The sequence below is a fragment of the Felis catus genome, chromosome B3 (genome assembly GCF_018350175.1).
Source record: "Felis catus isolate Fca126 chromosome B3, F.catus_Fca126_mat1.0, whole genome shotgun sequence".
Lineage (NCBI taxonomy): Eukaryota > Metazoa > Chordata > Mammalia > Carnivora > Felidae > Felis > Felis catus.
The window spans coordinates 77,633,987-77,648,031 of NC_058373.1; the positions used below are offsets into that span (position 1 = coordinate 77,633,987).

At 37.2% G+C, this 14,045-nt stretch overlaps 1 pseudogene; it reads right to left on the reverse strand.

The window, feature by feature from the left end:
- Positions 1-12,332: 12,332 nt before the first annotated feature.
- LOC101100728 lies at positions 12,333-13,064 on the reverse strand (annotated as a pseudogene).
- Between the last annotated feature and the right edge of the window lie 981 nt (positions 13,065-14,045).

Consider the following 14,045-nt stretch of genomic DNA (forward strand, 5'->3'; position numbering starts at 1 on the left):
CAGGTAGGTGATTTGGAATTTTTCTCCCATTCAGTGGATTGTCTTTTTTTTTTTTTAATGGCGACTTTTGAAGCACAAAGTTTAGCTTTGCTGTAGTCCTATTTATGTTTTCTTCTGTTGCTTGTGTCCTATGTAAGACACCATTGCCTAACCAGTTCAGGAAGACTTCCACCTATCTTTTCTTCTAGAGTTTTATAGTTTTAATTCTTACATTTAGTTCTATGAACAATTTTGAGTTATTAGTTCTATGAACAATTTTGAGTTAGTTTTTATATGTGAAGTAGGAATTCAACTGTATGTATTTGTATATGGATATTTAGTCATCCCACTACCATTTGTTGAAGAGACTCTCTTTCTTCACCAAACTGTCTTGACACACTTGTTAAAAATCAGTTGATCATAAATGCAAGTGTTTATTTGTGGACTCTAATTTCTGTTTATCTATATGTCTATTTATGGTACCGTACTGCCTTGATTACTATGGTTTTGTAGTAATTTTTGTAATAGGGCTGTATGATTATTCTGAGTTTGTTCTTCTTTATAAGATTGTTTTGGCTGTTCTAAATAGCCATATGAATTTTAGGATCAATGTGTCCATTCCTACAAAAAAAGGCAGCTGGGGATTTGAAAGAAATTGGGATGATCTGTAGATCAATTTGGGGTTTATTGTCATCTTAATAATGTTACGTCTTCTGATCCCTGAACACAGACTACTTATTGAGGTCATCTTTAATTCCTTTTAACAGTGGTTTTTAATGATTTTCGGTGTATAACATACCAAAGTTGTGCCATCTAGAAAGATGTCTTTGTCAGTCACAGACTAATAAAGAGACGGTTCTGAGATCATTATTCAGCTTCTTTAAACTTTGGCTAGAAAGTAAAATATACCATTCTGTCCATAGCTTGTTAGACATAGCTAGTTGGATGACCCTAACTAACAGCAAGGGCCTGGGGAATGGGAGAAAATGGATGGAATGCTTTCTGAGCACCTTTTTCTCTGATACAAACTGATGTAGGAAGGAAAGAACCATCAGGCTTTTTGCTATGTGGGGGAAGGAGGGAGGAAGAGATGGGCAACTGCATTTATTCTAACGTTTGTGTAAAAAGAGGGTTATGTGCATAGATGTGTTTGAATTTGTGTGGAACATAAATAGCATGGTACACAAAAACTGGTAAGTACATTTGCCTCTAGGAAGGTAAACTTGAGAACTGTGAGATAGGGCTGGATATGGAATTTATTTTTAGCTTTATACCATATTTTACTTTTTTAACTTTGTGTGTTTTATCATAGCAAGCCGCATACAAAAAATTAAAACCTGAAATCATTTTCATTAAAATCAGGAATAAGCAGTGAATACATAGAAACATTTAATATTATTGGAGAAGTTGGATATAGCAATACTAGATGAGAAAATATATTAATAAACACAGATAATTGAGAAGAATATATTTTTATTTGTAGAAGATATGATGGATTTCTCAGGGTTGCATGGGTGGCTCAGTCAGTAAGTATCTGACTCGTGATTTCAGCTCAGGTCATGATCTCATGGTTCATGAGTTCAAGCCCAACATCAGGCTCTGCACTGACGGTGTGGAACCTGTTGGGAATCTCTTTCTCTCTCTCTGTCTCTGCCACTCCCCTTCTCATACCCTCTCTCAAAATAATAAACTCAAAAAAAAAAAAAAAAGAAGAAGAAGAAGATATGATAGATTTCCCAGAAGAACAGACCCAACTATAGAGAACAAAGTGATGGTTACCAGAGGGGAGTTGGGTGGGCAATGGATTAAATAGGTGATGGGGATTAAGGAGAGCATGACACCCATGTATAATAACTAATGAGACTTCATTTTACATAAACCAAATATATACACATGCCATACTTGAATTTGTAAAGGGTAAAAAGTCTATTAAAAAGTGTTCCATGTAGACTATATATCTAATAATAAAAGATTTATATAAAATAAAAATTTCCTAAATATATTTATCTTTATTCACTAAATAAATTGAAATAAATTCATTGCAATATAGTAGTATTTAATTTATAGCAAAAATCAAAATAACTTTTGTAAAAATATAGTAATATAAAATCTGTTTAGAGATGTTAATGTTGCCTTTGAATTTTGGAAACCTTTGTTTTGTAACTAAAGTAGTATTTGTGGGGCGCTTGGGTGGCTCAGTTGGTCAAGTGTCTGACTTCGGCTCAGGGATTGATCTCACCATCCATGAATTCGAGCCCTGCATCAGGCTCTGTGCTGACAGCTCAGAGCCTGGAGCCTGCTTCAGATTTTGTGTCTCCCTCTCTCTGTCCCTCTCCTGCTCACACTCTGTCTCTTTCTCTCTCTCTCAAAAATAAATAAACATTAAAAAAAATAAATAGGGGCGCCTGGGTGGCTCAGTCAGTTAAGCGTCCGACTTCAGCTCAGGTCATGATCTCGCGGTTCGTGAGTTCAAGCCCCGTGTCAGGCTCTGTGCTGACAGCTCAGAGCCTGTGTCTCCCTCTCTCTCTCTCTCTCTGACCCTCCCCCGTTTATGCTCTGTCTCTCTCTGTCTCAGGGATAAATAAATGTTAAAAAAAAATTAAAATAAATAAATAAAGTGATATTTGAGAAAGTCATTTCATATCTTTGGTCTTTAAATTCCATTTGAAAAAAATAAAAAATCTGTAACTCCTGCTTCTCTGCCATATGTACTAAAAAAAATCAATAGTAAAGAATCAACAGTACAGAATGAGATCACTATATACATGCATTCCCTTTAGACAAAGGTGACACAGCAAGGTAGTGAGGAAAGAATGATCTTCCAATAAATAGTGTTAGTCATTTTGCATCCCATATCAAAAAAACAAAACAAACCCAAAAAGGAGTGAATTCTTGTCTGATACATAAAATTAACTCCAGAAGAATTGCAGATTTAAATGTGAAAAATATAACAATAAACATTTTAGAAGAAAACATGAGAGAATATCTTCATAGCCATATGGTATGCAATATTTTCTTAAATAGGATGAACAAAGGTTTAATTATAACCAAAATAAAAATTTTTAGACTACATTAAGATCAACTCCCTCCAGGGATGCCTGGGTGGCTCAGTCGGTTAAGCGCCTGACTTTGGCTCAGGTCATGATCTCGCGGTACGTGAGTTCGAGCCTGGCATCAGGCTCTGTGCTGACAGCTCAGAGCTTGAAGCCTGCTTTGGATTCAGTGTCTCCCTCTCTCTGCCCCTCCCCCACTTGCTCTCTCTCTCTCTCTCTCTCTCTCTCAAAATAATACATAAGCATTAAAAAGAAAAAGATCAGGGGCGCCTGGGTGGCGCAGTCGGTTAAGCCTCCGACTTCAGGTCACGATCTCACGGTCCCGGAGTTCGAGCCCCGCGTCAGGCTCTGGGCTGATGGCTCAGAGCCTGGAGCCTGTTTCTGATTCTGTGTCTCCCTCTCTCTCTGCCCCTCCCCCATTCATGCTCTGTCTCTCTCTGTCCCAAAAATAAATAAACGTTGAAAAAAAAATTAAAAAAAAAAAAAGAAAAAGATCAACTCCCTCCAGTAAGAGTGTGAATAAGCAGCCCACAGAATGAGATTATTTGTAATACATATACTTGCAAATGATGTGTCAGAAAATATATAAGGAACTCTTGGAAATCAGTAAGTAAAGGAGAGAAATCCAATATAAAATCAAGCAGAAGATATAGACAAGCGAAGATATAGACAAGCACTTAAAAAATGGATATTCAAATGGCCAGCAGACATATGTGTTTAAATTCATTCATCTTCAAAAAATTATAAAATGTAACTACAATATGCTACTATTAAAATCAAACAGAAGCCAATGCCAAATGTTGGTAAAATTGTGGAAACATAAGCTGACAAAAAGACTTTGAAAACCAATTTGGCACTATTTACTGGCAGTGATCATTTGCATACGCTGTTCCTCAGCAATTGCACTAGTAAATACATACTCCACAGAAATATGTACGTACACTAAATAATAGAATGCTCACAGCAGCACCATATAGGATAGCTAAAAACTGAAACTACCAGCTGTAGAATGGATATAAATGCGTGGTGTATTCACACATGAAAGAGCAAAACATGGTGAGATTGAACTGTGGTGCCTTCATGGGTGTGGTTGAAGCTCACAAACACAGTATTGCGTGAAGGAAGTCATATCCGCAAGAGTTCATGCTGTCAGAATCTTTTTGCATATAGTTCAAAAACAAGAAGAATCTTCATTATACTAAAGGCCAAAAAACAGTTTACCTTTCTTATGTGATTGCCTGTCTGGGAGTTCCAGTGAAGTTGTTCCTTGATCTGGCTGCTGGTCACCTGGGTGTGTTCGGTTTATGAAGAGTCACCCAGCTCTGCCCTTATAACATGTGCACTGTCCTTTGTATACCTTATTCTTCAATAAGAAGTTGAAAATATATTAAGAAGTCTGGCTAAAAAATATATTAGGAAGTGTGGCCCAGAGTTATTTTGGAATTTATTTCCTGCATTAACCTGCATGTAGAGAGAGGTACTAGAAGATTCCAAACCAAAAAAGGAAAGTGGAAAGGAACATTTGGAACCATGGTCTGCTGAGAATAATACAAACTTTGTTTCCTGTAGTGAGATTAAGTGGAAATGTTTGTCTCAGATTAGCTCACTATCTTTTTTAGAAAAAATTTAAAAATTAAAAACTTAGCATTTCAGGCTTTCTTATTGATTCGAAAATCTTTATGCATCTTCTAAGGGCTGGTGTCATCTTTCCATTAGTTGTACCATATCTGTAGCAAGCCCATCCATCGGGTCAGCAGATGTGGATAGGCATTTAAACATTGATCAAAATGTAGGCAGATAAAACATAAATAAGTAGATAAGACTTGTTATATCAGGGATCCTACATCAAAACAATATTTTGAATGGAAGAGTTTCTTAATAATAATTTCATATCCTAATCTATGGGAAAAATTCCATTTGCTCTACCTGCTATGGGTATAAATTTTCAATCTGACTTTCATATTAAGGCTGCAGTTGAACAGATTCTCTGTAAAGATGAACCGAGTAATTCATTTCTTGCCCCAGTCGTAAAAACCCTATTTTGAGTTTGAACTCAAAATAGCAGTCCCTTGCCTGGTAATCTGTATTCAATGTTTTGTGATGTATAGGTCTTGCTAAATCTGATGGCTCACTTAGGTCAGTAATCCTGGCTTTATATGTCAACTACTAATAATGCTAAGAAATTGAATGAAAATAGACTTTCAGATCCAATCTGGAGTAAATAGATGTAGGGATTTTCTGAGTCTCTTTAGGCATTTAAATTCAAGTTACATCAAAAACTCATCAATATTTTCTGTTCTAATAGTTATTAGTGTATGAATAAGGTTTGCCATCAGTTCCTTCATTTTTTTCAAGAGCAACTCAGCACAATAAATTCTTTGAATCTCCAATTTTCTTTAAAGGATTTCTGCGTATTTATAAGCAAGGAATCATGATTCATTTTAAAGCTATTGGGAGATTAAACAATTGGAATTTAAAATGTTATTTTTAGCAACTAGAAAACTATAGTATCTTCTCAATGTGTTATCTTGACGAGGAATATACTAGGCAAATGTAATAAATTTGTGCAAACTAATGATTACTGATAACATATGATGAACAGTAGCCAATGTGTTTTATGCTGGTCAAATTTAAGTTATATCCGAACTATTGGATGGTCCAAAGCCTGTCATGGTGTTTCTATCTGTGGTGTTCATGGTGTTTCTTCCTATCTATCTATCTATCTATCTATCTATCTATCTATCTATGAGGGTGACCATACCTCCTGGTTTGCCTTGGATAATCTCTTTTGTCCAGGTATAATTGTTAATACTGCCTCATTCTCCCTTCAAAAATATCCCATTTAGATGCAAATTATATGGCAACATAATCATCCATGATTTTCGCAGCAGTAATCATTGTGTTCTGTACATTTTATTTATAAAATGGATGTGGAATGCAGCTTCTTCTCTCCATCTCTACTGCTGTCATTCTAGGTCTGTTACCAGACTCCTGGGACACTTTCTAGCACCTTCCCCGCTTTGCCCTTCAAATCTTTTGTCTACACAGTAGACCCAGTAATCTTCTTAAAGCAAAGCAAATGCCTATTTTTAGTTGTTTTTATTGCTCTTAGAATGAAATCTAAAATCCTTATGCTAAGTCCCTAACTGACCCAGTCTTGCCCTACATCTCTGGCCTCATGAGAGAAGAGCAAGGTGTGTTTGAGAAACCTCATCCTTTAAGGTTTGTGGTCGTGTCACCACTTAAGAGATCTTTGCTGTTCAACATATCTAAAGAGATTCCTTTTTTATTCTCTATCATATTGCCATATTTATTTCTGTCATAATTCTTATAACAATTTGGGGAAAATGGTTTTTGCTCTTTTTTTTTTTCTGACTATTTCATGAGAACAGACTGTTCACTAGTCCATGTTCAGTGGTGAGCAAAGGGTCAGGCATATGGTGGTATTTTAAGCAACCAGCAAGTATATTTCAAATGCCTGATTTACCCTGAATGTTTTCCAGGTAATGGAGTATGGTGAGGAAGACAGGTGTCATCTGTACCCTCAGTACGTATATTCCAGTGTAATTAAACTGGCATACGTTACGAGGGCCATAAAATTGAGTAGCGACTTAAAGCAAGACCAGAGGAGAAAGTCTGTGCTTTCACTTTAGTGCTCAGAGAAGTCTCAATGAGAAAGTGCTATTAGATGTAAGACCTACACTATGAGTCAGGGAGGGCTCTATCAAGAGACCCATAAGGACGAAAGCGAGAGAGAGAGAGAGAGAAAGCTGCAAGGAGAAGGAAATCATGTACAAAGCCCCTGAAGCCAGAGGGTACTTGGCATTTTTTTTTCAAAAAAAAATTTTTTTTAATGTTTATTTATTTTTGAGACAGAGAGAGACAGAGCACGAACGAGGGAGGGTCAGAGAGTGGGAGACACAGACTCTGAAACAGGCTCCAGGCTCTGAGCTGTTAGCACAGAGCCCGACGTGGGGCTCGAACTCACAGACCGAGAGATCATGACCTAAGCCGAAGTCGGACGCTTAACCAACTGAGCCACCCCGGCGCCCCAAGGGCACTTGGCATTTTAAAAACAGAAAGATGGAGAGCTTGATGACCAAGTGAATAATTCATTCAACCTTTCATATAATTGAATAGATGTTTATAAAACATCTGCTGTATGCCACTGATTGCTCTAGGCTTTTAGAATACATCAGTGAACACAATGAGGAAAAATCTCTCTCCCTGGGAGCTTTACAATTTTAAAAAAGGAAGAGTAAATTGTGATATTTAATAGCAAAATAAGTAGGTATTTTAGAGTCAATAATTTCTAGTGTCACTTCTGATGCTCAAAAGTGAATTAAGTTTTTAAATTATAACACATTGAACAGTCTTCACATGTCACCTAAGGAATCAGGGAGGACTGTAAGCCTAGAACACAGATTGACTTGGTTCACTAGACGATCACCTCATTCTAAAGGAATGAGCAGTTTCTTGCTATATGAGTTGTGTTTCCTGAATTGTCAAATCTAATTTTATGTTCACCAGTATGCTGAACTATTTTTTACCACTCTAGTCACCTTGTCATTAAAGGAAATGGTACGTAGTCTAGCATGTTGATTTCTGTGACTTTCTAAGGGCCAAGAAACCAGAGACAATTCTAAGTTCATTCTTTTCTACAGGAGCAGAAAAGTAAGAGTGTTATCCAAAGACCATATTGAAGAGGCCTGCAAAACAAGAATTTTTCACTTCAAAGATCATTGAAGGAATTTACTTTAGGTCTGTTCTATTTATGACACTGTTATTCCTTTCATCAGTGCCTTATCACTTTAACCAAAGACTAATTGAATAGAGCTACATACTCTGTTTGTTCTATAAGAAAAATATGACCTGTTTTGTTTTTTTGTTTGTTGGAGGGGAGGAAATTTAGTGACAAGGCCTTAAACCCTGTAGACCAGAGGTTATGACCCACTGGTCACAGCATTTTTGAGCCTGCACAATGTAAAGTCAGACAATGCTTTGTTTAGATGTTATTTTTTCAATTGTAGGCATCCATATTTTCTATTTCAGCCCAAAACAAATGACTATCTTGCAGCAGGAAAAGGGATATTGCTCTGTATTTTCATACAAAATGATGTCTAAAATTACCCTTCTGATTTAAATCTTATTTGAATTAAAATCAGCATAAAGTATCTTCTCCCTTTCTATAATGTTCTGATATAATCCTATCTTTCTAAAACTGTGAGAATACTTTGAGTAACATGCTGATCAAATACCTGAAGTGTGTGTCCCTGAAAAGACATAATGGAGTGTTAATGTGGCTTCTAAAAATTATAATTTGGTTTTAGGTTATATTAGTAGAAATACAGTATTTAGCATAAAGAAGGTGATAATCCTGCCCTACTGTTCACTAGTCAGGCTTCCATAATAGTATCATGTTCATTTTTGAAGAATATCCTCTGTGATGTTTAATTTGTGTCAATTTGAATGGGCCATGGGTTTCCTAAATACTTAATTAAACCATATTCTGTGTGAGTGTGTGAGAGCGTTTCTAAGTGAGATTCACATTTGCTCCTGTAGAATGAATAAAGCAGACTGCCTTCCCCAGTGTGTGTGAGTGTGTGTGTTGGGCTGGGGGGGTGGTGTGTGTGTGTGGCAGGGGAGGGGACAGATTCAGGGGCTTCATCTAATCCATTGAAGACCTGAATAGAACAGAAAAGGCAGAAGGGAGAATTTGCTTTCTTTGCCTAATGATTGTCTTTGAGCTGAAACATCTGTCTGCTCCTGCCTTTGGACTTGGACTAAACCTGTATTGGCTTTCTGCGGTCTCTAACTTACAGATCTTGATACTTCTCAAAACTGCCTGAGCCAATTCCTTATGATAAACTATATCTATCACTATATCTATTTATCTTTATATCTGCTATCTAATCTATGTAACTTACTGGGTTTGTTTATTTGGAGAACACAGATTAATATATACTAAGAGTGGCATTGGTAAAATTAAAGTTATTTATAAGATATGTTCAGGATGGTTATGGAGTATATTAATTATGGAAGTCTAGGCTAGAATAACATACAGACCCAAAAACTGTATAACTATTTCAACATAACAGTTTAGCTCTCATAAGGGTTCAAGTTGATTTGAAGATGTGAATTGAGTTTAGTTCCATGTAGTCATTTAGAGTCCCAGTTGGATAGAGGCTGTACTGTTTTCAGTTATGTGGGGTCCACAGTCAACTTGGGCATTTCCATCTTAGGCAAGTAGAGGGGTAAAACAAAAGTTCAAGCACAGATTCTCATGAGTCTAGCAGTGGAGACAAACTCCAGAAATCATAGAACATCAGTGAGAAGTTTCTCTGTTTTGGACTTGGGAGAGGCTCCACAGATGATGCACAATTTGAGCCTGATGATGAAGTAACCTGCTTCGTGGGACCTGCTCAGGGAAGTTTCATAGCATTTAAAAATCACACTCCATGTGGGACACCTGGGTGCTCATCGGTTAAATGTCCGACTTTGGCTCAGGTCATGATCTCATGGTTCGTGGGTTCAAGCCTCACATCGGGCTCTGTGCTGACAGCTCAGAGCCTGGAGCCTGCTCCAGATTCTGTGTTTCCCTCTCTTTCTCTGCCCCTCCCCCACTCAAGCTCTGTGTTGCTCAAAAATAAAATAAATATGAAAACTAAAAAAAAAATCAAACTCCATGTGATTCTTATAGATGTGAATATCCATATATATTATGTGGAATTTTTACTTTCTGTTAAGTCTTTTGTTACTAGTACAGCGTCTCTAACAAGGTGTTTTGAAGAAACATTTGTATCCTCATGTCTCACTATCCCCTAACTCAAAATTCTGTTCCATTTGGTGACTGCTACTTGACATACAACAGGAGACAGATTTTTCTATTTCCCAGATAGATAGCACCTCAAATCCTTGTTCTCATAGATGAAATTATTTTAGTATAAATTACCAAGTGTTTCAGTGATTTCCATCAATCTCTTCCTTACAGGTTTCTATAAGTAGCTTATTTGGAAATTTTCCGAATGGGGATGGTATAAAAGAATCAAGTAATGGATAAATAAGTAAGTAAATAAATAAGTAAATAAGTAAATTGAAGGTATGTCTTAGAAGTTTTTGTCTGCTTCTATTCAAAGTCTATTCAAAAAATCTTCATCTATTATAGACTTTACATTATGGTATTACTTTGGATCAGTTCTTTGCCAGAATATAGGACTTTACTCTCTCGTTAGCAAGTGAGGATGAGAAATAATCCAACTACTCCCCCTGTGTGTCACAGCGTGTCTGTTAATCATATATACTATAATAATTAATAATAAATGAATGACATTGGGATATATTACAAATTCCCAGTAGGATTTAGAACAAAGACAAAGGAGCTCTGAGTTAGTAAATAAACAGCAATGGCAAACTAAAAGAGTCTTCTTTGTTAGGAAACAAGCTAGATGAGAGAACATCTTATCAGATAAATATGTGCTGAATAGAAGTTTAAAAAAAAAGCATAGTAGGTTATTGAACTTCTATTTACCTCATTTTTACAGAAAACAACTGTGAGTTGATTCCAGCCTACATTTGAATAATGTTTGCAGTTAATTCTCCCCTGGAAAGTTTGGAGCTGCTTTTTTTTTTTTTTTTTTTTTTTTTTACCCCTGAAGAAACCTACAGGTTATTAGTGAAATTTCTGGTACTGTTGGCTTCAAGTTGTTCTCTGTTGGCTGCCTCATAGACATGCTGTCCTTCATTTATGCAGATGGCACGGATGACCCACTATCAGTAGGATATTGCATCAATTAATGGCACATAATTGAGAAATAACAGATTGGGGTTAGGGGTGCAGTCCGTGAGTAGAGAGCAAAGTTTTCCCAGTCAGGAGTATACTGGCCCATATGGAAATTAAATATGTGACCTTGACTTTAATACCACCAGGATCTAATTGAGTTAACCATCTCTGTCACACAATGTCGTATAAATAACTAATATTCTTGTCATTATCACCCCATGATATCTGTTAATGTTATAAATCTCTAAGTTTCACTATTCAAATAATACTGTTTCCATGATGACATTTCTGATGGAAATGATTTTTTTTTTTTACATAGTACAGATTCAGTATTGTCCTGGCACCACTTTAAACTTTTTAAAGTTATAATTATTAAATGCCCCTTTAAATCAAAATTTATAATTTAAACAGACTGCTTAAAAGACACTTGGAGAAAGTACTTCTAAATTCTAACTCACAAGAGGTACTGCATAATGGTTGCTTGTTAATAAAATAATAGCTGTCTCATTTTGGGCTTTAAGGAGACATAACACTATTGTCTTCTCATTGAATTTCAGGAACCAAATGAGGAATAAGACACAAGGGTCACTACTAATCATCCCACATCGGGGTGATCATACCAAAATGCATTTTTTTCTCTATAGGCAGGCCAATTCAAAAGAGAGATCTAGAAAAGACAGAAGCAAAGAAGTGGAGTTTCTTCACTCACCCTCACCAAGTGGAGTGAGGGATGAGGAAAAAAATTCAGATTTCTTTTCCTGAATTCCCTTACCAAGGAAACCTGGAGAATAGACGGTCTCTCACTCCAAACATCATACTTACCTTCTCACAGCAGATGAACAGCATGTTTGATAATATGATAAACTGTTTACGTGGGTGGCCTCACATTGTCTTCCAGGTATGTCATGAGTCAGTTTTTATTGTCTCCAAGAATAGAGGAGAGATTAGAGGCCCAAATAAGTCAGTTAATTTTCTCAAATATCAAGTGAGAGGCATGATTCTGAATTCAGGACTCTCCGATTCCGAAGGCTATTTTCTTTATTTCTATAATTCTCTGCAAGTAAGTTATTATGTATAATAGCAGCAGCCAGATGCTGGCAGATGGAGTAAAATTATTTCTTCTTTTTGAATGATTTTGTAACTTCAGATTTGCAGAAATATATTCAAAGCTGCTAATAAGCTTGATAAATGCAATCCCCAGCTCCCTGCCCCTATCCCCAATTCCCTTCCACTCTCGTGTCACTTTCTCACATGTAGGAGATCCAGCGACAGGTCTAGGAATCATGTGTTAGAGAAAATAAACTCATTTCTCCCATCAGTCAGTATTGCTCCAAATACTTACTCTACATACATTATATGCAAATGTTACTATCTATCTATCTATCTATCTATCTATCTATCATCTATCATCTATCTACCTAGCATCATCTATCTAATATGTCATTATCAAGCTATAGCATTTTGTTTTTTGAAGTCTGATCTTATTTGTTACTCTCAGAAAATCTCATTGTTGACTGGACTCAGACTAGAGGAGAAGCTCTCAGAGAGGACAGCCTCCATCTCTTGGCATTCTGTTCCTGGTGTTTTAATTTGGCCTCCTTCATTCAGTGGGCCAAAAGTTGAGGATATTCTTCAGCCTTGTCTTTATTTTTCTTAGTACAATGTTTCTTCAGAGCAATAGGTCAACATGTGTGTTGGTGGACACAGGAAGTAACAGGATGCTAAATCTTGGGTGCTTTGGTTCTAGGTCTCTTATCTTCTTGGTTTATGGACTTTCTCACAACACACTGGCCAACATCATCTTTTTTAGAGAGATTGGCAAGTTTGCATATTCTGTTAGCTCTTTTGGGTCCCAGGTGATGAGGCACAGTGGTATCAGTGAGTCCAGGAATATTCTTCTCCCCTTTTGTTACAATGACCAAGTTGACAACACTGAGACTAGCACCCACAATGCAACCTCAAATAGATTTGTGCTCTTTTTCCCCAGTCCTTCTTGGTCTGTAGCAGGAATGACCCTTAATGAGCAGCAGGTAGACATGGCCATGGGTCAAGACACCCTGCTTCATGGGGAAGGCTTGGTTGTCATTGCCACCACTGATTTGGACCAAGTAACCCTTCCATTCTTCACCCAGAACATCAGCAGCAACTTCTGTGGGTATGCCCTTCTCAGAAACAGTACAAGTTTTGCATTCATCATCCACTTTAAGGAGATTCTGGCAGCGAGTAGCTGGGAGACAGGTGTTCAGCTTCATCCTAAAACAGCCTACTGCCTCTCAGGTGCCAGGGAAAAGAGCAAGCTTTAGCATTCAAGCATACCTTTGACAAGAGCTTAGCTTTTCTTTTTTTTCTTAAAAAATTTTTTTAACATTTATTTATTTTTGAGAGACAGAGAAAGACAGAGCATGAGTTGGGGGAGGGGCAGAGAGAGAGAGGCACAGAATCTGAAGCAGGCTTCAGGATCTGAGCTGTCAGCACAGAGCCTGACAGGGGGCTTGAACTCACCAACTGTGAGATCATGACCTGAGCTGAAAGTGGGACGCTTAACCGACTGAGCCACCCAGGTGCCCCAAAAACTTGGCTTTTCTGATCAACTAATTCTGTTCAACACTTGTGACATTATTGGTATCCATTTTGACTGGTAATTTATGCAAACTAGAGTTTCTTAGATAACTTCGGTCTAAAAAGTCTTTTAGGTAATCCTACCATTGGTTTTTCAACTAAAGTGTTTTGTTTTTATAAGTCCCATGTTGTGACTGACCATAGTTTCCTCATGGTAAAAATTAACTTGAACATATCATGCAAATTTCTTTTCCATTTCTGAAGATTATGTTCATTTCACATCTTCCTGAACTCTCTCAGCTATTTCCTCTGTCTTAAATATTCTTCTTCCCTTTTTGTGGGTCAGTGAAACTCCTACTCTTTATTAAAGTCTCAAAATGTGGGGCGCCTGGGTGGCTCAGTCAGTTGAGCGTCCGACTTCGGCTCAGGTCATGATCTCATGGTCTGTGAGCTCGAGCCCCGCGTCGGGCTCTGTGCTGGCAGCTCAGAGCCTGGAGCCTGCTTCGGATTCTGTGTCTCCCTCTGTCTCTCCCCCTCCCCTGCTCATGCTTTGTCTCTCTCTGTCTCAAAAATAAATAAAAACATTAAAAAAAAAAGTCTCAAAATGTTAAGCTACTCAGTAAAGATTTTTAGCTTCTTGTTTTCCCACTTCAAATTGTATCCCCTTCTATGAG